The sequence below is a fragment of the Urocitellus parryii genome, chromosome 1 (assembly GCF_045843805.1).
Source record: "Urocitellus parryii isolate mUroPar1 chromosome 1, mUroPar1.hap1, whole genome shotgun sequence".
NCBI lineage: Eukaryota > Metazoa > Chordata > Mammalia > Rodentia > Sciuridae > Urocitellus > Urocitellus parryii.
Window position 1 is genome coordinate 12,613,986 of NC_135531.1, and position 26,847 is coordinate 12,640,832.

General features: G+C 39.8%; 1 protein-coding gene across 2 annotated transcripts in view; it reads left to right on the plus strand.

The window, feature by feature from the left end:
* The window catches only part of Trio (trio Rho guanine nucleotide exchange factor), a 334,617-nt gene that overhangs the window by 99,542 nt on the left and 208,228 nt on the right, over positions 1-26,847 (plus strand). The gene's annotated exons all lie outside the window — the stretch shown is intronic.

A 26,847-nucleotide genomic window follows, 5' to 3' on the forward strand; every position in this document is an offset into this window, starting at 1 on the left:
CATGTTGGCATGGTTTCTTCATGAGTAAACCCCCGAAATCTGAACCCTTTTTTCCCCCACTGAAGTTTCTTATTTCAACTAGAACATTCTTTTTGAATGTGTGTGATAAGATCTGTGTATGTTTTCAAATGGTTCAGTCTTTTTCTCCAACCACAGAGTTTCTTATTAGAGGAGTACTTGCCCCCTCCACTACATTTGAATTAAGAAAAGACAGGCTTATATTATTTTTGAGGCAGCTGCTAACAAACATCATGTTTTCTTAAGAGCTGTTTGTCCTTCCTCAATGATAGAAGATGTTAGGCCAAACTGGTGACAGTTCTGCTGGGATGAATTGGAGATGCCTCCGAATGGAGAGCCTTCTGTGCATGGATCACTGACTTTGCATTCTTACCCTTTCTATGCCCTAAGTGGACTGATTGTGAGGCAGCCTCTACCTGTGCTGAGAGGAGACCGAGAAGAACTGAGGGGCAAAGGGCACACAGGGGCTTGACATTTTGACTTGTGCTTCAGATTCAGGATAACTGGCGATGTCGATTTTGCTGTTACCACTGCCTTACAGGAGTTTGATTTTCCTAAAGCCCAATTTGCTGATGATTCTCATTTCAAGGAAATTATACAGGCAATCAGATGGGATTAGACACCTAGATTGAGTCTGTTTTGAGTGTTCAGTATTTTGGGGTTTATTGAAGCAGGACAAAAAAACTACCTAAGGTTAAAATATGTATTGACTATAGCTTGATTGTTCTTGAAAGTAACTCTTAGTTAATCTTATAATGAGAAAAACACTCATTATCCAGCCACTTGATATGCTTAATTCCCTTGTGAAGTTTATTTCCCCTTTCACCTGAAGCCATTTGTTTTATCTGATAAGCAGTTACAAACACTGTTTCATTGTATCTATTGAGAAGGTTGAAAACAATATAAACCAGGAGGTGAAAGTTCAAAATAAACAAGATGCCTTTTAAAATAGAAATAGGAAACATAATTACAGAATTAACTGTGTTAGAGTTCTGATTCCTCCTTTCTCTTAACTTTGAAACTTGATTTACTGGGTGTTATATTAGGAGGGAATTTTGAGGTTTCATATCATTCAGGGTTAGGGGTCCATGTATTCCTAGAACTTATTCTTTGTTAATGTTTTAAAGCAGCAAACCTGTGCATAAAGTCTCATAACCATGGAGCTGTTGGATCATGGAAAATATAGCTGGGAGTCAGCTTCTGGTTTCCCACTTGTCTTTTCTCTAGGTGATTTCTCCTGCAAGACCCTGTGACTGTCAGCTAGTTCTTTTCTGGGTGTTAGAACTGTTATGCTAGGTGTCAAGAGCCCAAACCAGTCGCATCTAAAATGTCCGTGTGTCACCCTACTCAAAACTCTCCATTCCCAGCTCAGGCCTGCCCCTTCCCTCTGTTCCTATTTCTGGGGGAAGGAACAGCAGCTGTGATTTGTTCTCCACTTGCTTCTCTCCACTTCTCCACTCACCCTACTACCTTGTTTCTTTTGGCTCCTCCAGCTGTGGGCCTGGGGACCAGTGAAGGATAAAGGGCCAAGCTATTGTGACCTGCCATTCTCATGTGCTTTAGCTCTGTTTCTGTCTTCGTATCTGTCACTTGGGTTCTTTAGAGACCCTCCTCTGCCTCTGGAATATTCCTAACATGGTGGTACATCTTCCTTGTGACCTTCTACTTCTTCCCTGCAGAGCCCCCCCCCCCCACCCCCTAGTAGTTGCCTCTACTCCATCCACCAAGGCCCCTTGTCTCATTAAGCAGTTCTCCTGGCCTTTCCCTGTGTCCTCTATCTACTCCAGGAGTATATGGCCTCCCAAGCTGGAAGCAGCAGCCGCTGTCTGTGGTGTCCCCTCGCCTTCTAGCACATCAGCCTGCTAAGTCAGGTGGGCATATGAGAGCTGTGCTCAAGTGGGTGGCCTCCCATTGAGTCCTGCATGATGCTCCTGGTATCTGAACTTAAAATGTGTGGTCCCTTCCCCTATCTCCTTTGGCTGTGGGGCCTTATTCTTCGTCAGAACACAAATGTCATGTTGGCATCACAGTATAGCATTTGAACACCACATTGTAATCTCTTGTTTTTACATGCGGATATAAACCTCAGAATTACAGAGAATATCAGTCTGAATTATGGAAAATTTAATAACTTGAAATTCAGTTATTTCCAAAGTTAGTAATACACAGCTTTAGATAAAAAAAATGGTTAATTCCTGTACCCTATTATGGTATAACATAAAAGTTGTGTGGGATTTATACTAAATACAGAAATTGAAATTATGTTGAATAAACTCTTCATCATTAGAATCTTGTTTTGGAAAATCCACTGAATTTTTGGTAGATTTCTTATAGGACACTCACAAGTTTGATCCACATATGTAATATAAGACTTCATTATGTAAGCTAAAATATATCTTAATTTTGTTTCAGGATTTTATAGTCCATGCTGAGAGGGCACACTTTTGACAACAAAGTTTACAAATTAGACTGTGAGCTTGGAGGAACTATTTACTAACTTTTTGCCTTGCTTTGCTTTTAGCTTATGGGTTTGGAAATTCTAATGGATCTTGTACTTTACTGTGTAATAGGAAATCATAGGGTTAGAAATTGGTAGTATACCAAGTTAAATGATCAAACAGGTTTTGAAGGAATTATGCATTCATGGTATAGTCTTCCCACGTTTTTGTATTTGTATTAAAATCAGAAATGAAATATCAAACCTTGGGCATTAGGTAACTGAAATCCTGTATTGAACCCTTTTGTTAAGACAATTGCTGTTGAGAAATATGTTGAATGTATTTTTAATATCCACTTGCCAATTCAGTGATGTTGAAGATCAAGAAAATAACATAAACTGATTTGAACCATTCATCATTTTAATGGCTAATTCGACTTGATGGTGTAGATTAAATACACACAAGGGCCCCCACTGGTGTCTTTGCATCCAGAACTTAGGTGAGGAAGACAGAGGAGCCCCAAGTCCTGCCTAGTCCTGCCTAGGAAGCCTGGTGCTGTGAGTCAGCATGGAGGGGGAGCCCCGGGAGTGCTGGCAAGTAGGGATGGGCTGCTGGTCCTTCTGTCGTCTTTTCTCCCCTGCTTGAAATCATCAGACCTGATAGTTGTTGGACATTATTTGTTGTGCTCAGTGCTTTACAGACTTTTCCTTTAATCCTCATAGCATGTCTTCTAATAAATCCTTACCCCATTGGATGGATGAGAGCCCTGAAGCTGTAAGGAGTTTATGAAATGGTTGGTGGTAATTTCTGGATTCTGATTCCAAGCCTGGTTAACTTCCTGGAGGGGACCACCTTTCTCACCAGACTGAATCTTCTCAAGAAAGATTCAGTAAGCTCCTGACCCAGATGAGGCACTATGCTCAGTGCAGAGGGGGATGCATGCAGTCCCTGCCCTGAGGTGCTCACAGACTGGGTGGACAGCTTTGGTTGGCTGCAAGTTGTTCTTTCTGTTGTTCCTCAGAGGTAATCTCAAGAGATGTTGGTAAAACAGACTTGGAAATGGAAAGCCTGAATATTATTTCTGAATAGTTGACTTCAGGGTTCCAGAAGCATCCTGAGGTCCTGGGGTGAGAGGATTGTCCCTATGAGGCTGGTGCCCTAAACTGCTGGGTAGGATTACCTACTTGCTGATTGCTCATCAGGCTGACTAGTTTGCTGAGGGAGTGGAGTATGGGAATGGATAAGACAGATATCCTCTTCCGTACTTCAACTTGAAACACAGATGAACCTTCTGGGCTCTGGAGTAGGGAATCACCAACAGAAAATCTGTTCATCTAGTTCCAGTTTTATTTATTCCTTTATATAAATTTAATTTGTGTTTGTTGAGGTCAGGTTCTGGACACACCCTTTGGCACAAGTACTGTGTTGCCAAGGCTGGCAGTGAGGTTTAAAATAAATATAAAGGGCAGGTACATTTGCTTGTAGGACACATTTTGTGAGTGGGCTTCTGGGTAATAACGTCATTCTGAGCTGACTCTGACTCCTGCCTTGCCTGTTTAATAGAGTCATTTCAAAATAAGCAGAGCAGCGTCCTGGACCCAGTGACACCCACTCCTGCATGAGGACTTACTTAGAAACCTGCATGCTTGAGTTCAGCTCCCTGACCCAGCACTTCTTTTTATGGTAGGAGAGAACATAGACACTGGGCATAAGTCATCTTGCACAGAGTGGAGAGCTGAAGTCAATCTAAAATGAGAGGAAATATTCTGCTGATTTCCTTACCTAGTTTCTAAATAAACCTGTTTCTTCCCCTTCTCTCTTCCCAGTTTTAGCAATTATCATGTTAAGAAATGGTGTGCTTGAGAATTAGTCCTGTTGAGAACGCTGTGTACAGGGAAATGATGACTATGAATTTGTTGGAGGAATCTGAGTTGCTTGATTGTATCATCTTTTGGGACATGTTTTATTTTTGACACAAAGGAGAAATAGGGCGATTTATACCAACAGAAACTGCAGCGTCTGTAGAGCAGCTCTGTGTGGTGCTTCAGCTAGCCAGCTCCTCCCATAGTTCAGCTTTGCACAAAGGAGATGATGTAATCCCTTTAGCTGTAGGCCACGTGGCCAACACGCTGTCACTGACTTCACGTGGGTACCTCTGTTCTGCCAGAGCTGTATTGGCTCCTTGAGACCATGCATTTGTTATTAAATCGCATTATTCTTGCAACGCCTGTCCTTCACCTGGGTCCACAGGAGTGTCAACAAGGGCAGCAGAACGTTGTGGAAAAATTGCTCCAGTAACTTTTATGGCCAGAAAATTTACCACAGTGTCTTTTTGTACTAAGCTATGGAGACTCTGTGTGCCCACAAATTAATATTGGGGGAAGGGATGCTCTGTTGCCATTAGCAACCACTGCCTATTTATTAGAAGAGTGAAATGCTAGAAGCCCAGACTTTGCCTTTCTTCCCCTGCTTTCTCATGCGTTCTGGGAGTAGCCTCCTGAACTGTATACTTGAGAAGGGAGGGCAACAACTGTGCTCTGTTCAGCTAGGTGTCTGTATAAGTGCATCCTTTCCAACAATAGTGTAATCCTGCCACGTGTGCTGTCTTTTGGTTTTTCTTGTCTCCATTGTCATGATTCTATCCTGTCAATTTAGGTCAGTCACAGCTACATGACAGCTGCCATGAGCTGTGCCAGACTTGCTTGGCTCTGGGTTAAACATTTTGCCTGCATTTTCTCATGGAATTCTCCAGCCACCTTCTGAAGTGCATGATTCACAGAGGAGGGAACTGCAGCCAGAATAGGTGATTTTCTCGGGCTCTTCCACATGAGAAAAGGGCTTCCATGGAAGGCAGAAGGTGGGGATGGGAAGATATATATAAAAAGTTACCCAGAGGTAAGTTTTTGCTTAGGATAAACAATAATTTTTAACAAGCATGGAAGGAATAAAATTATGTTAGTAAAGATGTACAGAGTCTGGCATCTGTAACTCAGCTTTTTAGCACTATGAATTTGAAATTGAGCCCCAGTTATTTTTTAAGATATGGGACCTTCTCAATAGATCTAGATGATAGCTCATCAGTTGTTCAGAGTCCCTTGATGTGGGAGCCCTGGCCACTGAGGCTTAATGATGCTGAGACAGCTTTGTAGCTTTCTCAGGGTTGTTAGTACAGTGATTAGGTACTTCTACTGTAAGCATTCAGAAATCACAAGGTTGATTTCATGGTTGATGATTTTCAACGTGAAAATGTCTTAATTGCATTAGCAAAACAACTTCTTGAAAACACTGTGAAAGCAGGCTTTTGGCCTCATACCTCTGAGGAACTTTCTGTGAAGTTGTGTCGAGGCTAATTTTGCTTGTACTTAGGGTTGTATATGTAGGGCGACAGAGCATAATTCCTATAGAATTAAACATCATATCACCTGAACCCAAGATTCTTAAGTTATCTTGTTGTTTGGAGAATTTGGAGAGATGGAATACATGGAGTTGGCAAGGAGAAATTGTGTGCTGCAGGCTTCACCCTCAGCCCTTGTGTCGATGTCTCCCTCTCCATGGCCACGTGCATCCTTGGCATCAGAGGTCATGATTTCTCTGACAGTGCAGGTTCTAGACTGGGTATAAGAGGAAGGGAGGTGTGTTTTCATTTCCTGAGCTTTCACCACTGCTGAGCAGGTTTTGGTACTTTTCATGTGTCTTCTCACTGCTGCCCTGGGAGGTGGGTTGGCAAGGCCTTGGATTTATCTGCAGGGGGAAACCATGCAGGAGTGACTAAGGAACAGATGAAGCAGGCACCAACAGAAGCCAGGAATCAGAGACAGTAATTGAGAAAGTCAGAATCTGTCTCCCTTCTGTAATCAAAGGGAAAGTTCGCCTTAGAAGTGTTTGATGCGGACAGGAAGTTAATCAGTTGAGTTAGAATCTTACACTCTTGGTTTTCTTGGTGGAGAAAGGGGTGATTGTCAGATGAATGGTGAAGCCAAGGGTTTGGGCAATTACCACTGCCATTCATGTGATTCTAGCCCTGGTGGGTTGGGAATCAGCTGAGCTCATCTTTTCACTAGGTATATGGTTTTCTCTATGGGAACAGTTCACTCAAACCCATCACCACATTTGGCTAATCTGAAAGGTGACAACAGAGTCCTTGCCAAATGACTCTAAAGGAGCCAGTCTGTAAGAAGAGGTCCTTTCCAAGCTATCCTATTTCTATCCTAACCAGGTCCTAGAAAATTAGACATTGAGATAAAAGCAGCTAGTTTAGCTTTGTTTATACTTGTTTTTAAAAGGAAAAGGCCACTTTCTTGGCTGTAAACTCATTTGTGGTAATTTTGTGTTCTGTTCAAGATTTCATATCATTAAAAATTAACCATCTTTTGTGCAAGATTCTTTGGAGCCATTTTCAACATATTAAAGGCTTTGCTTTGTGTGTCCCTTTTCTTAATACACCTAATCACTTTTCCTTCATGATAATTCTACGTTGATTTCTTTCTCACTGACTCTCCAGCCACACCTAATTAAGTGTCTGGCCACCTTATTGATTTGTGGGTGCAGGCTCATCCCTTCTTAATGACTTTCAAGGTGGCTGCTCAAACAGATTTTTAAAATTTTTTTATTCTAATTTGTTATATATGACAACAGAATGCATTACAATTCATATTACACATGTAGAACACAATTTTTCATATCTCTGGTTGTTTACTAAGTATATTCACACCATTCATGTCTTCATACATGTACTTAGGGTAATGATGTCCGTCTCATTCCACCATCCTTTTTACACCCCTTGCCCCGTCCTTTCCCTTCTCTCCCCTTTGCCCTATCTAGAGTTCATCTAATCTTCCCATGCTCCCCCTCCCAATCTCACTATGAATCAGCCTCCTTATATCAGAGAAAACATTCAGCATTTGTTTTTTTGGGATTGGCCAATTTCACTGAGCATTATATTCTCCAACTCCATCCATGATTTTATTCTCTTTTATTGCTGAGTAATACTCCATTGTGTATATATACCACATTTTCCTTATCCATTCATCTACTGAAGGACATCTAGGTTGGTTCCACAGTTTAGCTATTGTGAATTGTGCTGCTATAAATATTGATGTGGCTGTGTCTCTGTAGTATGCTGATTTTAAGTCCTTTGGGTATAGACCAAGGAGTAGGATAGCTGGGTCAAAAGGTGGTTCCATTCCCTGTTATCCAAGGATTCTCCATACTGCTTTCCATATTGACTGCACCATTTTGCAGTCCCACCAGTAATGTATGAGTATACCTTTTTCCCCACATCCTCACCAACACTTATTGTTGTTTGTATTCTTAATAGCTGTCATTCTGATAGGAGTGAGATAAAATCTTAGAGTAGTTTTTATTTGCATTTCTCTAATTGCTAGAGATGTTGAACATTTTTTCATACATTTGTTGATTGATTATATATCACCTTCTGAAATGTATCTGTTCAGTTCTTTGGCCCATCGATTGATTGGGTTATTTGGTTTTTTTTGGTGTTTAGTTTTTTGAGTTCTTTATATATGCTAGAGATTAGTGCTCTATCTGATGTGCAGATGGTAAAAATTTGCTCCCATTCTGCTCTCTATTCGCCTTACTGGTTGTTTCTTTTGCTGAGAAGAAGCTTTTTAGTTTGAATTCATCCCATTTATTAATTCTTGATTTTAATTCTTGCACTATAGGAGTCTTATTAAGGAAGTAAGGGCCTAATCCAATATGATGGAGATTTGGGCCTACTTTTTCTTCTATTAGATGCAGGGTTTCTGGTTTAATTCCTAGATCCTGGATCCACTTTGAGTTGAGTTTTTTGCATGGTAAGAGTTAGGGATTTAATTTCATTTTGTTGCATATGGATTTCCAGTTTTCCCAGCATCATTTGTTGAATAGGCTATCTTTTCTCCTTTTTTTTTTTTTTTTTTACCTTAGTCTAATATAAGATAACTGTAATTATGTGGGTTAGTCTCTGTGTCCTCTATTCTGTACCATTGGTCTAACAGTCTGTTTTGGTGCCGATACCAATCCCATGCTGTTTTTTCTTACTATTGCTCTGTAGTATAATTTAAGGTCTGGAATAGTGATGCCACCTGCTTCCTGCTTCTTGCTAAGGATTCCTTTAGCTATTCTGGGTCAGATTTGTTGTTAATGCATCCACTGAGAACCAGACCTTCCAGCTCATCTGCCACAGAATGCCAGAGTGGCAGGAATGCTCTGGAAGGCTAAACTGTGAAAACAGCTTTAACTCAGAGTCTTTGAAAAGGTCCTGGAAGCTCCAAGAGGTCCCTGGGACTACACTTTTCGAACTGCTGCTTTAAGGTATTGGTCTTCAAACACCTGTGATCAATAATCCTATCCTGAGGTTTCACTTGTATCTCTGAGGAACCTCATCTGTGTCCTTTATGAGGTGCCTATTCCAAGACACAAATAATGCCACTTCTTTGAGAAAGAACAAAGATGGCAGGAACCAAGAAACTACTAAAACATTCCTTAGATATCTCCTTTAAAACTGATTTTCCAAGATCTGAATTATTACCCTTCACCTGAGTTCCTTGTGTGTGAACCAGGAGTAGAGGTTCTTATTTTATTCTTAACCAGAAGATAGCATCTCTGAGGCAGACTGACCCCTGTTTTCCTATAGTATAATACCAGGGTAGCGGAGGGATGAGGTTGTGTAGCCTTCTCACCTTGGCCAGGCTTCCCGATGCCACTTGTGTGGAGTGGGGGAAAGCTGGTATTCCCTGGGGAACTGACCCCAGGCCAGACTCCCAGCAAGACTGGCAAGCACTCAGGGCTCCTGGACTTGGGTACAACTGTGACATCACCACCATTGACCTCATCACACAGCCTGATCCTAAAATTATGATCAGCTTTTCATTTACTCAAGGAAATACCCTTTCTATCACTATGGGTTTTAGTCTCTGATGAAACTTACCCTGGTCACATCACTGTCTTTCCAGGACTGGTTAATACAATGGGTAGTTAATATGAATTTTGCTGAAGAAAAGAAAATGCTGATTGAAAGGAGGACAGGAACTCTGCATTTGCTAAAGGATCACATATATGAGCCTTTATCTCCTGGGTATGGAAATAAAGTATTAAAACCTTTAAAATATTTATGGTTCATTTTCAAATATCTATTTGGTGTTTGGGTTATCACCTACATAACATACTAGTATGGAAATATGTATAATTTAGAATTGAAGGATATGTCATACAATTTTTTAGGATAGGATTATTGATCACAGGTGTTTGAAGACCAATGCCTTAAAGCAGCAGTTCGAAAAGTGTAGTCCCAGGGACCTCTTGGTGCTTCCAGGACCTTTTCAAAGACTCTGAGTTAAAGCTGTTTTCACAATAGACTATTGTGCTTTTTCTACTCTCATTCTTTCCAAGGTGTATGTTGAAGTCTTCCAGAGGCTACATGACATGTAACATCGCAGCAGATCAAAGAGAAGCACCTGTGAAAATTTAGATGTGTTCTAATAAGACAGACATTAAAGGGAATCTTGAATGTGTGAACTGCCAGCCTCCTGATTTTTTTTTTAACTTTTTTGGTTTTTAGGAGTTTTTTTTTTTTTTGGTGGGGGTGGAATGCAGATATTTTAATTAAAATATTTATGTTAACATGTAATGGATTTATTGTTATAGTCCTTTTCAAAATTTCCCAGGTTCAATTTCTAATACAATAAATATCCATATAAGTTATCTAGAAGTTCCAAGGATAGACTAATATGTAGTAGTCCAAACCCACAGAACTCTTTCGATCCTCAAGAATTTTTAAGAGTGTACAGGGATCTTGAGCCCCAAGCCTTTGAACACTGCTCCCTGTTTGGAGGTCTAGGATATCTATGTCTGGGGAGGGCATTCCAGCAAAATACCAGGGGAGGCTCTTGAGAAGGAAGGATGCAGAAAGGGGGTGGGACATGGAAGCAAGGGTGACCTTTCCACCCATTGCTGTAGCGATCTCCCTCTTGGAGAACAGGACTGGTTTTAAATTGGTCCTATCTGCTCCGAAACATGCCAGTAGCATAGGTGGGTTATTGTGTCTTAAATAGTCTCCCTGAGATCCTAATACCAACTTATAGCACTATTTATCTAAGATATGTTCCTATTATTGAGAAATGGCAGACTGACTAATAGAGGTTTTGAGTGTGGACACCAAGTTTGTGTGCAGGTCTCCCAGCAGTTCCTTTTTGGCACTTACTCTTAGGAATCTGTACAGGAAGAACTATTAGGAGAATTCAGTTGTGATACAAATAGAAAGGGAAACATCTGGGATATCCTGTTCTTTCAGTTTTAAACTTTTATAGTGAAACACAAAAGTGTGATTTATATTCTAGTTCAGAGAATGTGGAACCCATGATTGATTTCAAATTAATCTCTTGTCTTCTAATTGTCTTGCCTTGTTTTTGTTTTCTTCATCATTTTGGGCAAAAGGTAGCAAATGGTTGCACCTGACAAATAATACAAATTTAAGAGGGAATGGGGAAGGCAATCATTTGGGAAAATAGTTCAGTTATTATTCATGAACTTGAAAAGGTACATAAATGGTGACCTAGCAGTTTTGCTCTTAGGCATATCCCTAAGCCTGGAGACACTTTGGCAGTATGTTCTGCTCTTTCACAGGGCAGCAGCTTCTGTCATATACATGTAATACATATACACACCTTCATGAATAGAACTGTTCATGGCAGCATCATTTATAATAGAAAAAGTGGAAGACATTCAAATGTTTACCAACAGGATTGCAAGCTATTTGTGGTATAGCCTAGAACAGAATACTATACAGTAGTGAAATTGTACAAATAAAGCTCAGCATGTGTATCAGTGTGGATGAACCATGCAAACCAGAGTCAAGTCATAGGTGAATGCAAGTAGTATGGTTGCTGTTTTAGTTGCCTTTTCATCCAAGTGACCAAAATATGTGACAATAACAACTTTAAAAAGGGAAAGATTTATTTTGGCTCTTAGTTTCAGAAGTTTTAGTCTGTGATTGGTGGTCTCCAAGGCAGAAACATCATGGTGGAAGGGTATGGTAGAGTAAAGCTGCTCAGCTCAAGGAGACACCCAATGCAGGTGGCTAGGAATAGGGGCGGGCAGGGACAAGATACAGTAGTACCCACTTCCTCTAAATAGGCCACCCCTCCTACAATTTACATCACTTCCCAGTAGTCTATTCAGATTATTAATCCATTAATGGATTGGTTCATCGATGAGGTTAGAGTTCTCATAATCCAGTGACTTCCCAGAATTCCTGTCTCTGAGTATTGCTTGCTTCATTGGGGACCAGGCCTTCAATCTATGAGACTCGGGGGGGGGGGACATTCCAAATCTAAACCATAATTATTACATTTATATTAAGTTCAAAAATAGGCAAATAAAGCAATGTCTCAGGTAGTAATAGATTTACTATTTATAAAGAAAAGTGGGGCAATGAGTATTTATTCTAAAAGGCAGCATAGTGGTTCTGTCTCGAGCCAGAGAATGGGTATGGGTGGGAAGAGCCTTGTAGGAGGCTCTGAGGAATCAGCAGTGTCTGGCTCTTACACAGGGCAGCGGCTTCTGTCATATACATGTAATACATATACACACCTTCATTCAGGTCAGGCTGGGATTCTCTTTCAAGTCTGAGGTCTAATTAGTTGAAGCCTTTGTTTTAGTAACTTAAAAAATTAGAAAAATTGATTTGAAAGCTTTTTTCTTTTTGTTTTTACAATAAGTAGATATTTGAATATTTAAAGGATGAGGCTGTTAGAAATTATTACTGTAATAGCAACTACCTGTCCTTCTCATTCTGAGGTTTCGAAGGTAGTGCGGTGTCTAGGTGCAGAACTGACTGATGTCATGCTGTGAGCTTCCACAAAACCATCTGGTCTGGCTTTTGCAAGGGATGAAAAAGGAAAACTTACTGTGGTTTGTCATTACTTTAAAAAATGATTTTCAAATGAGCCCTGGCTTCAGCAGAGCAGGCCAAGGTTGTGGTGCTGAGGGCAGTGGACCAAGGCCAGAATCTCTGTGTTCAGCTGGTTGTTCAGCATCTGCTTCTGTGCCACTGCTGGACAGAAAGATCCTATTCTCTTTGATCAAATATTGCAAATGGAGCCTAAAGATGGAAGCTGAAGGTGGAAGGAGAGTATCTCTGCCCTTGGGTCTTAAGCCTGAGCCAGGCAGTTTCATAGGGAGAAAGTACCCTCCTGCTATCTGGTTATAGACTTCCCATAGGCAATGTGGGTGCAGAAGAGGAGCATTTGGGAGCCAGGTGCCCTGTGCCCTCTCAAGCCCAGACAGGTTCACCCTGCTGTCACACCACCACAGAGGTGGTGGTTACTAGCATAATCAAGACACCCCATATGCTGAAGTGGCAGTTGTAGTGCTTACTGCCATCCCTCAGAGAATAAAGGGAGTTCTGTAAGAGAGAGATGTGATGTCAGAAAGAGGAACTGTTTGGGGTTATAAAACTTTTTATTGCCACAATTTTAGTGAAAGATAGTGGTCTCCTCCCCTCACTTTATTTTGTTCCCTTACAATGATTTTTGAGCTCACCTGTTTTTATTTACAATTGTGTTCTGATTGGGCCTTTGCTACAGAGGGGATCAGGATAAGCAGGACCCTGAGAATACTCCAGTGCAAAGGAGGGGGTTAGGGAATGTAATAAAGGGGTCTGCTGAAATGCTGAAAGATCTTAAAAGGTGGTCTGACTTTTGAATTACCTTATAGTTTCTTAAACTACTTATGGTCAGTCCTGGCAGAAGGAAATTGCTAAGGTTAACCTACCATGACTGTTGATTTTTTCAACTATCTTTTTTTGTGTGTGTGGCTTTTGGACAGTAACTATATGTTCTCAATCCTATTTTTTAAAGTAAAGATTTCTGTTCTTACAGAATACAATCATTACCATTAAAAACGCAACATTTCTCTGGTCCACCTAAAGCATTTACTAAACTTGTACAGCAAGTGTAAGCTTCTTTTCTCAGATACTGATGATAATAATGGTAGTTTGTGTTCTATGCTCTGTTTCTTTGTTCTGATACTCTTAGGCATTTTGCAGATGAACAATCCAAGAACTTAGAGAGATTGAGTTCCTGTCCCTGGTCACCCAGCTGCATAGGGGCTCCCAAATGGTGGACAACTGAGTAACCTCCATACACAGTCTTAATTTGAGTTGTGGCAGTGTTGCTTTTAAATGTTCTTCTCAATACTTGTAATAGGAAGAAGCTGCAAGGTACATAGAGCTTCCTGCCTCATGGGTTGTGCTCCTGCATTCTTCTCCACACTTCTCCCCTGTGCATGCAGCTGGTAAGCAGCTCCCTGGTAAGGGGGCAGCTCATAGCCCTGTTATCTCTGCTGGAGGCCACCACCCATGCCAGTGATGCACTGAGATCTTTGTGTGGGGCACTGTGCCTGTTCTGGAGAAGCAGAACTGTGCCACACCTTATTTCAGCATCCTTATGACATTGCTACTCCACAACTGTACAGAATTTAATCTGAAAAACATGGTTTTTGTGCTTTCTGTGTATAAGATACTGACTTGTTGCCCTCTCAGTAACAAGCAATTAGGAGATTAGAACAGGGAACACAGATTTCCCATTCTATGAAGCTGGATTCTGCTTTGCAGAGTCACAGAAGTCTAAAGTACAGGAGAGTTTGACCACCTCCCCACCACCACCACTAGTATTTATTGCTGGACCCCTATGGCAGGCAGAAGGCCCTGTGGTCCCTGGAGGGGCCTAGTTGCCTTAGCTATCCCAGCCCTCTTCTCTTTGTCTGATGTGGGATGGTGAACTAGGCAGTCACACTATTGGAGCTGCTTTTGTCAGAACTTTTGTGATGATTAGTTGTGCTCTGTGTTTTAGTCAGGTTTTTTTTTTTTTTTTCCCCTTCTGCTGTGGCTAAAAGACCCAACCAGAACAACTATAGAGATGGAAAAGTTTATTTTCAGGCTCATGGTTTCAGAGGTCTCAATCCATAGACAGCTGGCTCCATTCCTTGGGGCTCTAGGTGAGGCAGAATACCATGGCAGAACAGTGTGGCAGACAGAAGTATCTCTCACATAATGACCAGGAAAGAGAGGGGGGGGGGCAGGCAGACAGAGACACTTACTTCACTCACCAGATACAAAATTTATATTCTAAGGCTACATCTCACCTTCTCTGGCCACACCATAACTTCCTTCAGTTACCACTCAGTTAATCCCTTTCAAGGGATTAATTCATTGATTGCATATCAGCTCTTATAAACCAATCATTTCCCCAATTTTTGGAGGACATCTCACATCCTAACACTATTATTTCAGTGGAAGCCGACAAGTGTCACCCCAGCTGATCAGGGTCAGCAGCCCTCCCGAGTAAGTGGTTCCAGGGCAGTGGAGGCATGCACCTCCAAGCTTGTGTTGTCTTTGATTTTCTGTGGTGGAGGACGCCACCACAGTTGAGCTAGTCATTTCCCCAAGTTCACATGGCTTTTCAAGCGGTGATTTCCTTCAAGCAGGCTTCCTTGCACTGGTTCCCAGAGACTCTTCCTACCCTGCTCAGACTCTTCTGTCTCTTCACCTTGTGCAATAGCATCTCTCTGTGAATAAACATAAAAATTGCAAGAGGGACTTGAGTCAGTGCACAGTAAACCCATTTTTATGTCAAAATTGTTTTACCATCAGTATATTTAGATTATTTGACTTAATAAATATATTTTACCCAGGATCTAAAAAGCCCCTTCACTTTTTGTGTGTATGCAGAAGGGGATCTGAAGTAGGGGAAAAATAAAAATGAATTTCTCTTTTTGTTTATTTTTTTTACATTATCAGATGCATTGCTTTTCTCAACCCTCTTTGTAGTTTCTTGAATTTTTTATTAGGAATTCAGTAGAAAGGTAAATAATAGGGGCCTATTTTCAGGAATTTTTCTTCTCTGAGGAAGAGAGTAGGACAGGATAAGACAGGACACCAACCCCCAAGTGAATATGAGCAAAAGAAGACTAAGCTTTACAACCGGTGAATGCTTAAAGGCATATGTTGCCCGCATTGGTATGCTCTTGAAGCAGCTGAACCAAAGATGGGTCAGCCCCACCTCTTGAACAGGAAGCTGCTAAATGTTGTTTTTACTCAATAGTAATGGATTGCTTCTATGAAGTTTCTTATACTATTCAAGGGTCTCTGGCTTCCTGGCCAGGAAACAGCCAAAAGACAGGATTCATCTGACTTCTTAGCCTTAGCTATATCACAGATGACTTTAAGGGAACAGACTTGTCAAGGCAAAGTAGGTTAGCTGAAGTAACTCAGAGCAGATTTATGTAAAGCAGCAGTGTGTGTTTCTAATGATTAAACACCACAGTATTCATCTTAGACCATGTTCTTTATATTATTATTCATTTCTTTGTGCTTTTAATTCTGTATTAAGTGTTTCCAGTCCTTTCAAAATGTCAAGGACTGATTGGGGGGGGCAGTAATTAATAATTTTTAAGTGACAAAAATAATGTTTTTTTTATAAAGGATTTGTCTTGGTAATCACAATATTATCTACATCTTCTAAAACAGTAATGTGTATTTGCAAGACATTTATTTGTCCATCAGATTTTGCTTGCCTGTACACAAGGATAAGGTCACTGTTTGGTCTAATGTGGGTTTTGTTTTAGATTATCAGCTTCTTAAAATCAGAAGGTGCCATTAGTGGGAGGATCTCTAGGGCTCAAGAGATCACTATGTATGAATACGCCTTTATGAATGCCAAGTGACTGAAACCAATTCAAAGCTTTACACAGTGATTGGTAGAAAGTTCTGTCAAATTCTTGAATGTTATGAAGATTTATCTTTCTAGTGAGTTTAGTGTTAGAATTAAATCCACAATACTAAAGTGAAAGTAACTTTTCAATTCTTAAGTTAAAATTCTGGTGCTTGTAGCATTTACCTTGTAAGATATTGTTAGTGGTAAATAAGTTAACTGAAGTTTTTTGCAGCATTGGTGGCTCTACAGTATCTTAATTTTGTGGAATACATTACGGGAAACTTTGACATTATACATCTCTATATGTGCAAATTTAATGATTCTAAATACTGTATTTTAATTAAATATAACTACTGGTCACTTAAGTTAATTGATAGTTTTTTAAGATTTTCAACCTTGATTTGCATTTCTCTAGGTGTGGGAAACCAATCTACACCATGTCTTAGTTAGAAGGGATTGATAAGCATCTGTGAAGAGCCCGGTGGAGCTGGGAAGGAAGTCCTCTGAGTAGGATTGTGACCTCAGGAGCTAGAACTTGTACCTACCCATCCTGATACCCCTTCTTATCTGTCCTGGAAGGAGAAAATACTAATTCAGAATCCAAGTTTTAGCATTTAATACTGAGCAGGATGTAAGGCTGGGGTACAGGACATTGATGTGGAGATAAGTGGGAAAAAAATCAAAATTTTCTATTTTTCCCCATCTTTTTTTATGCTGAGGATCAAATCCAGGGCCTTGCACATGCTAGGAAAGCACTCTACCCCTGAGCCACTACCCCAAAGTCCTATAAACCAGACTTTAAACCTAACTCTGGGTTTGGTGTCAGGGACTGAGTCTCTGTCTAGTGGAAATTATAGACTGCCTGGACATCTCTGGCATGGCCTACCTGCTTAGTATTTTTTCCTGTCTTTGATACTCATGGTCAGTACCAAGGCTCAGCTGATGTTATGGGGTGTTCATATTTGTGATATGTGGCTGTCACAGAGGCTTAACTTGTGTTCAGTTCATGAAACAGGAAACAGTCATATGGATATTCAGTAGGCTACTGAAGTTGTACTTGGCTCTCTGGCACTGAGGGACTTAAGAGATACCAGTGAACTGATGTACAAAAGAAAGAAAGAAGTTTGGTTTTGAATTGAGTTGAGTTGACTTGATGTACTGATGACCTCCTTCCTGTTCTACTTACAGACTCCCACGATTAAAGCACTTCCATGTGACCTTAACTTCTTACAGGGAAAACACTGCAGCCTAGAGATAAGCAGGGCTGTGAGACTTGCATGAGTCCTCCCCTTCCTGAAGCCCTGGCTCCCTCTGTTTCTTAGGGTGCTGCAGTGAAAGCTGTCCAATTCTCTTCTTCCAAAGCAGACCCCTCTTCCCATCAGAGAAGTTGGTGATGGTGGTGTTTGGGACAGAAAGTAACATTTCACTTACATTATAAAAATCTCAAAGTAAAACCCTTTTCTACTTTGAAATACAGATTAAGAATGTGTAAACAGAAATTTATATACTATTAGGTCACTAAATATTCCAGATGAGAAAGAATGCAGTCACTTTAGCTGCTGGATAGCGTCTGTGAGCTGGCTGGCTGCTTTGGAGCTATGGCTACCTCTCTCTAACTAGCTGAGCACTTTGCTCAGGACTCCAGATTGTAGCTTGCCACCTCAAACTGCCATCTGCTAGAACCCTGCATCTTAAGGTCTCACTGTCTGGGTGTAAAGTTCTCACTTTGCCCTGGTACTCTACTTGTCACACAGTAGAACACAGCACAGTCCCTCCTTCAAGGAGCTCCTTGGCTCCTTAGGGCCCTGACCAGTATGGACATAATCACTGTGCAGTGGGAGTGCAGCATGGGGTGTCTGATTCATCAGTGGAATACTCCAGGATGGCAAGGAAAGGGTCTGGGTGGCTCTGTTGGAGCAGGGGAGGGAAAGGGGTGTTTGGGACAGATTGAGAAGTACTCCATAAAGAAGTTCATTGGTGGCAGCGGGAGTGGGGAGCATGTTACCTGCACGTTATTAGGATTCCATCATCATTATTATTATTATTATTATTATTATTAATCTTTTTTGGCGGGGTACTGGGGATTGAACCCAGGGGTGCTTTACCACTGAGCTATGTCTCCAGCCCTTTTTATTTTTTGAGACATGGTCTCACTAAGTTGCTCAGGGCCTCACTGAGTTGCTGTGTCTGGCCTCGAACGTGCCATCCTCCTGTTTCAGCCTCCTGAGTCTCTGTGACTACCACCGTGCCCAGTTTATGATTAGGATTCTTGGGAGATGGTTATTAACGGCCAACCAGTGAGGCTATGGAGGGAAGCAGGCATGTGGTGTGCTCACCTCACATTCCGAGGAACTTTGTGCCATATTAGAAGAGTTTGGACTTTATCTGAAGACGCCAAGAAGCCATGGAAGAATTTTAGGGAAGTAAAACTGATGATATGTTGGTTGTAGAAACATGGTTCTGGGGAGAGAGGCAGGATTAGAAGGAATCACGAATGTTGATTAGGAGATAACAGGAGGAGCCCTCATGAGGGAGATACTAGTGAGTGGTATGGGGTTCAGAGAGACGTGGCATCTGTAGGACTCATCATTCCATCTAGGTGGGAGAATAAGAGAGGGAGGTGAGCCCAAAGAACCCCAGGTTCTTGGATTGGCTAAGGGGTGGATGGTTTGTGGGACTGGATATTGCTCTGGGACGTACAGTGGGAAGCAGGTGTAGGGGTGAGGGTGAGTCCAGGGTTAGACATTCAGGAGGAGATGGCTAGCCCATAGGCATACAGTGATGTCCAAATCTTTATTGGAACCTCTTTGTTCTAGTGATGGACATTTTGCTGTCTGCCAGGCCCAAGACTCACTATAACCACTCCCATCCCCAGCACACTTCTTTTTGTTCTCTGCCCTGAGTATTTTGTTTTCTCATTTCTCTGCTGATGTCCGATTGCTCTGCCTAGAGTGCTCGCCCTTCTCCATTTTGCCTGCTGGTGGATGTTTCTTTTACACTTTGTACGAACCCTTTATCTAATAAACAGTTCCTCTTCTCAGCTACCTGGCCCTGATTTTTCCATATCAAATGCTTATACCACAGAACTGTGTGTTGCTAGTCCACACTGACTGGATTCAGCAAAGGATCTGAATTTCACTCTACACACAAGCTGCCCGCCACCTGCCCTATTCGGGCTATTCTTTATACAGTAAGAGGAGATTTTTAAATAACTAGTTCATTCTTTCTATTGTTGAAATCCTCTCTGCCCCTCTATTCCTTATGTGATAATAAAAAAGTTATGTGTATCAAGGAAAAGGTGTAGAATTTAGCTTTATTTTCCAAAATCTTTTCCAGAGTATTATTGTATTCTGTATTTTAAAATATATGTGACAATTGAGTTTTTTTCTTATTTGATAGAGGTAGAGTTGCTAAAATATATGAAATGTTTGGTACGATGATTAGACAGGATTTGTTTTCTTTTTCTAATGGTGCTGAGGGTTGTTGAATCCAGGGCCTCACACATGTTAGGTAAGTGCTATACCGTTGAGCCACAAACCCAACCTAACCAGGGTTTTCTTTAGCAATTAATCTTGTTGATTTGGTATACATTAGATCTTTTAATACAAGTAATCAAGCTGTGTTTGTTGTGTCACTCTGGTTCATTTGATACAAACTAAAATTCTACACAACTTTTCTGGGAGGCTTCTTAGGCTAAGCTAGTCTTTAGAGTGGGTCAGCTTCACAAAACCATATGTATGCACACCTGTGTGTGAGAGCTTTATGTTTGTACATTAGAGTGAGGTCCCAGAACTTAGCCTTGAACAACTTACCCCAGAGGCATTCCCTGTCAGGCTTTAGAGGTGCAACACACACATACCTACACCTGTGTTCTTTGGTTTGGCACTAGGTTGTGAGAATGACTTTTCTCTGTGCCTAGCTCTGTGCTAATCCCTAGGGATGTGAAGATGAAAGGCACATCTGGGCAGTGATTCTTTTTTGATTTAGGAGATTGGAAGAAGGTAAAACCCCTTTTATAATGCTGCTACTTTTTGACTATTGAAATATTCCCTTCTGTTGGTCTATAAGATATGCTTTTAAATTACCTTCCAGTGTAGTTAAAACATTAGATCTTAAAAATTCTAGATTGTTTCATACATGAAATTATATGTAATAAATAAAAATGTATTTTTTCTTATGGTCTTTTTACTTATTTTGGCCTGTCCTTGGTATTTTGTGAGTAACAACATTAAAAGCTAGAGCTATTTTTAGCTGAAATTCCCCTTAACTCCTTGAGTCAAACTTCTTAAACATATGATGTTGTTGACTGTTGTTCTTAAAATTATGTGAAGGGATAAATTAACCAGTCTGATGGTTATTATAAGCATAAGAATTAAGTAAAAATTCTAATGCTATATTATAAAACCCCTCCATATTTTTTGTGTGGCAGTCTTCGAACATGTCTACATTCCTTATATAAGTTTTTAATTTATTTCATATACATTTTGAAAAGTGTGAATTTTGATTGTATATTTATATAAAAAATGTAAGCATTGAATTTTATTTATATATATAGTAAAAATAGCAATTAACCACCTTGTTTTTATAACCTTGCTTCTTTTCTTGCGTAGACAAGCTTATAGAGGTTCCAGCCTAGTTAAAATGCTTCCTTCTTATGCACCACTAGTCTGGATGTTTGCACAACCAAAACCCTTGTTAATGCAAACATTGTGCCTCCCTTCATTCTGAGCACAATCCTGCAGGCTCTGCAGTGAAGTGGCCTGCCTGAGAAGGTGACATCACCTCCCTCTACGCATGCACATGCGCTTGCCAGGCGAGGGCGGTGCCTGCTTCTGGTTTAGAGATTTATCACCCTGCTCTTTGTGTTCAGGAGTGAGTGTGGAAGTTTCCTCTGAATTAATTAATGAGTAAATTTCAGTAATTACCACCAAGACTCAGAACTAATAGGAAGCTACCGGCATACTATGTAATTTTGTTACTGGTGTTTCAAAATAATGCTTTATTTATTAACATTTTTTTATTACTGCTATAACCTGGGTTTTTATAAGTATAGGGTTTTTTTAGTCTTTGGTATGAACAGTTTTCCCATTTAGTAAATACTGAACTGGAATAGCTGACAGGCAGATGAGATCTCTGGAAAGGGACAAGGAGCACAGTTTGCAGTGTGAATTGGCTGTCTTCACAATCAGGCACTAGCTCAGTTCAGCAGCTCGAATGGTCAAGATATGACCATTACTGGGGAAAAACCCCACTTAATTTGAGGTTTATATAAAATTTCAAATTACAAGAATCTACCATTAGTTCTGGGAGACATGGGGATTTAAACAACCATCCTCTTTTAGTTTTTAAATTTTTAAATTTGATTTATGTTTTAACTCATTTGATTCATTTTATCTTAATTTTTTTGGCCACTTATGTATAAAATATTGTTGGGGTAGTATGCTGCATAAAAGCTGTTGGTCATTCTGAAACTGTTTCCTTGGTATTTTTTTCCTTTTAAATTAAAAAATTACCAAGGAGAGGGATTGTTGTTGTTTTTCTATGTATTTGGTGTTCAAAAATCTAATACCACAGAAGTGACTAAGTAAGTGAGCATTCGGGTTCTCAGTGACTATCTCAAAAAGATATTTTTGAACAATAACAATGTAGTACCTTTTTGAAGGGTCTCAGGATAAAAAACATGAATAATTGATTTGACCAGTGGGTTTTAGATCATTGACATTCCAGACCAACTAAAAGATTTTCTGTTGTTTGATGATAACTTATAGAATATTTCCTCTTAGGGCAGAGAGATTTGTTTTCCTTCTTGGAAATGTAAGTCACACTGTGGTTGAAGTCTAAACTACAACAGAGCTTATATTTTACAAACTAAAAATAGAAAGTGCTAAGGAATATTGAGGTGCTTCTTGGGGGCTCAGGGGCAAGAAGCTGGAGATGTTCATTCCTTGATTCACCCCCCCCCCCAGTCTTTTACCCAGCTGTCCCATATTTATTGAGTACCCCTGGCCCTTTCCTAGGCATCTGATGTATAGCAGGGAACAAAACAGACTTGTCTTCTGGCAAATTGGTTGATTTAGAGAGGGAAAAAAACCTGTTTGATAGACAACATAATATTTATCATTTTAAGAAATAGATATTTCAGAGCATGAACTTAATATTTATTATAAGTTTGACATGCTACTGACCCAACAGCAATTTAAGAGACTTAACAAACGGGATCTGTTTTGACAATTAACATCAGGTTGAATATTGGGGTTGAGGTATTATTAAATATTCATATTTAATTGTATTAAGGACAGGCTATGTGTGTGTGTGTGGGGGGGTATTGAGTTGAAACCAGAAAAAAAAATCATCTAGCATACCTACACATTTATTTTTAGGTAACAACTATGCAATATGAATTTTAACCTAAACTGGTTTTCCCCAGTAGTATTCAGGAAATACTAGTGTAAAGAAGTTAGATAGAGGCAGGCATCCTCATAGGAACATTCTGAACATATTCTTTTTAGGCCTAGTTCAAAAAAACAGTTGTTGCCCGCCTCTTTTGGATTCCCTTGGGAAACATCTCTGTGCCTACACAGAAACCTGGATAGACTCCATCCTGTGCTGGGCTCACTATCCCCTGGAGCTAGCATTTCATTAAAATCCACATTGGCTTCTTTATTTCAGACAGTGAGATGTACTTTAAATTATAACAAGAATTGTTTAAAAAAAAATCCAGTCTGATTTTCTTCGCACTTTACTTTGGGCTCTTTGTAACTTTTAAATCATCCTCAAATAATAGGTTCAACTAAATGCCCCCTGATTTTGACCTTTTACCTCCGGGTTAATTATCCTAATGCTTTTAAGTTGCTGCTTTTCTTCTGCTCTTTCTTTTCCTCCTCTTCTAATTTTACCAAATTTTTCTTTGTGGCATCCCTTTCCAACTATTAGTGGTATCAGCAAACCCCCTTGGTAGCACCTAGAAGTAAAAATGTTGCTGATTCCTGGTCTCTGGCATAGAAATAAGGTTTGAGATCTCAGAAACATCTCTCCAAAAATGGTATTTGCTGTTCCTTAACCTGGGGGGCCTTGGGAAGTACATGTGTGCTTCCAGGTAACAGTCATTAAGTGCGACAAATGTTTGCTGCTATTTAGTAAGTTTAGAAACCACAGATAGATTTTTTTTCATTAGAGCATTATAATTATACAAAGTAGTTGGGTTCATTTTGACAAAATCATTCATGTGAGGAATCTGATTTCAATCCCCTTCCCCCTTTCTCCTCACTTCCCTCCCCTATCCTCCCTCCTTTACTGATCTTCCTTTAGCTTGCTTGCCTATTTATTTATTTATTTATTTATCTATTTAGTTATTTTTGATTGTTACTTTCTACATATACATGAAGATGAAATTCCCTTTGGTACATTTACATATGCATTTAATATAATTTTGTTAAATTCATTCCATATTTCTTCTCTTGTTTGTTTTTCTTTTCTTTCTCCTCCATTGACTTCCCTATATATTTATGATATCCATTCCTCTCCCTCACCACCTTTATTCACTAAGTTTGCTCTAGCTTCCACATAGAAAACATTCAGGTACTCTTGATTTTTCTGAATCTGGCTTATTTCACTTTTCATCCATTTACTGGCAAATGCCATTATTCTGTATGGCTGAGTAAAACTCCATTGTGTATATATACATATATTTTATATATATACATATACATATATTTTATATATATTCATATATATATAACAGTTTTCCTGATTCATTCATCTGTTGAGGGTATCTGGGTTGATTCTGTAAAATGGCTATTGTGAATTGTCACTATTTCTTTAATACAAGAAGTCAAGAAAGCCTGAGGAGCTGAGTCTTTTCTGCCGTGTAATCTAGAACCACTAGAATAGCAAAGAAACCACTTATTTTTAATGTTTGAAAACTTTTTTTATAGCAACATACTTTTCATAAATAGCTCTCCAGAGCATGGAACAGAACCTGCCTATTTGACTTGAGGAACTTCCATGGTTGGTTTCTTCCTACTTTTTATTGAAAGCTACATGATGTATTTAATAGTTTTACTATTTATACATGCTTCCTCTGTCATTTTCTTATTGAATGTGTTCTCCAAAAATGGGCATGAGGTTAAAATAATTTTAGGTGACCATCATAGTAGCTACAGACTTAATTTCTTTGAGTGGCTAGTTTTATATTTCTTTCTTTTATTTTCTTCTCTGTTCTAGAAGCTTTATTGACAGTTTTAATAAAATTCACATCTTACTTTCTGTGACACCTCTTACAAAAATATCACAGAAGACTGTCTTGAACGCATACTATAGTCTGTGTTTGGGCATGTTTGTGTATCACAGTAAAGGTGCAGCATCCTTCACATGGATTTGCTGTTGGCTCACATGCCTTTTCTCTCCTAGGGATACTGCAAGTCTTATTTAATTTGAAGGGGGGAAATCAAGGGATTGATAGGCTGAAGTAACTACAGCTCTAAGAAATTAAAGGTCACATAGGAGTGAGTCTGTGGCTCATAATGGGCATAGGAAGTTGAGATTTTTATTGTTTTGGTTTTTGTGTCTTGTTTTCAGTCAATATAATATTCTTCCTGTGGGTGGCCTGGAATATAGCAGCTCTGACTTCTATCACCCATTCCATCATTGGCAAATAAATAAATGTGATTCAGAAAGTCAGCAGTAATTGTCAAGAGTGCTTTGGAATTGACTCAAGTCATTTAGTCCTTTAATTGGTATATCAGCCCCTGGATGAGGACATTCTTCTTGAGAAGGATTGTGTGACTGACAAGTGGGGCTCTGTTTCTGTAGCATAGAGGCCAGGACAGCAGTTGGTGGTGGCATTTGTCCAAGGGTTGTTCTTTGTCCTGACCAGGACACATGTGGTGATGAGCTTGTGGGAATTGTGTTTTCGTTCTCTTATCTGACTAGTAGAAGGGGAATCCTCTTGTTGCATACCTGTAGGTTGCGATATACAGCCATAGATTAATTCTTTCTAGTTTATCTATTATATGATGTACTACCTCATTGCATAGGTTCCCTAGCATTTTGTGCTGCTTATGAAACTTTTCATAATCTGCCTTCTTTTATAGTTATTATAAACCTCTTTGAGGGATGTCATTGGAACTACACCCTTTTGTGTTTTCCCATTGTTATTTGTGTCCATTAATGAATCTAGGCACAATCAGTCTTTGTAGATAACTTTGCATGAATTACAAAGACCAACAGTGAATTGTTCAAACTAGATTGCATGCATTTAAAAGTTTTGAAGGAAACTGAAGGTGAAATTTCAGAAAGAGGGTTCAAGTATTTGTCTTATATAAATATATACTGTTTTAGAAACTTAGTGTATTGCCAGCACAAACTAGTGCATTGGAAAGGAAAATGGCCTGGTGATCTGGAAGCATGAGGTCTGTGTTGAGCCTGTTCACTACTGGCTTGGTAGTGCCATTCAGCCCACTCAGAATCTCAGGGTCCTTAACAAGATGTGCTCACAGCAAAGCCTGTGGTGATAGACAATGTCATCATTAAATTCTATAAATGGTGTACACAAGTAAATATTCTGTGAGAAGGAGATTTCCTTAAAAAATCAGAAGACAAATACTAATTTATGTATTCTTTGCACCTATGAATGATGTGTGGTAGAGACTGGATTCTGTTGATTTTGTTATTTGTTTGCTTGATTTAGCAGGCAACTAATTTGGCTGAATCCAAACGGCAAACTCTCTTTTGCATTAGATAGCAACTCAAATATCTGTTCAAATCCTTAGCAGGGCCACTTGGAGCTTACCTCATGCATGTGAGGCTCAGTGGAAAGCTTGAGATTTGGGCCAAGTTGATACTTTGAATTTGGGATCCCTCTTTCCCTTTTCCAAGGTTTCTCCTCTGTTTCAGTTGCTTATGTAGATATGAGTACATCCTGGTTCTTGTTTGAACAGCACACGACAGCTAACAGCCCTAATATAAACAAGTATACTCAATGGTGTTCCTTTTCCAAGTGCATCTCCCTGCTTTTCGTCCTCTACTGCCTTGAGAGGGTTCATTATTTGTTGATGTTATCAGGTAAGCACTAGTCCAGTTAGCACACTGGAAGTGGAACATCCATTCACTTAAGTTTAGTACTTTTATTGCTTTCTAATTCCAGGTATATGTCTTATAATGTTTGTGTTACTATCCTAACATTTTGGATGCTTTGCTTGTAGTGTTTGGCAAAAACAAACAAAAATGGGTATGGAGAAGCAGTCCTTTTTCTAGGGATTTTTCTACTAGTAACAATGAAAGTGACTAGTTTGATGAGCATCCCGGAGTCAAGTTTACATCTATTAGAGACCTCCAGCACAATATCCTAAGTCATAATTATGAGTATGAACATTTTTACCCTAAATTTCAAAGTAGGCATTTGCTCTGATGAGCTGGGCTAGACATTTTTGGGCTGTAAGAATTCCTTTTGTTTCAATGATTTCATCTTGGTCTGCTGCATGCTTCTTTTATACAAAATTCCATATACCCTCCTTAGATATTGAGGGGTAGAGGAAGACTTGGGTTTTAGTGAAAAGAGGGACCTTGAAGAAGCTGAAGCAGTACCAGTTCACTTTACCACATTAGCCATTGACATTCCTCCAGAAAGCCTGGAAGGAGAGAGCCAAGAGGCAGTGGTGGCTGGTCCTTGACTATTTATA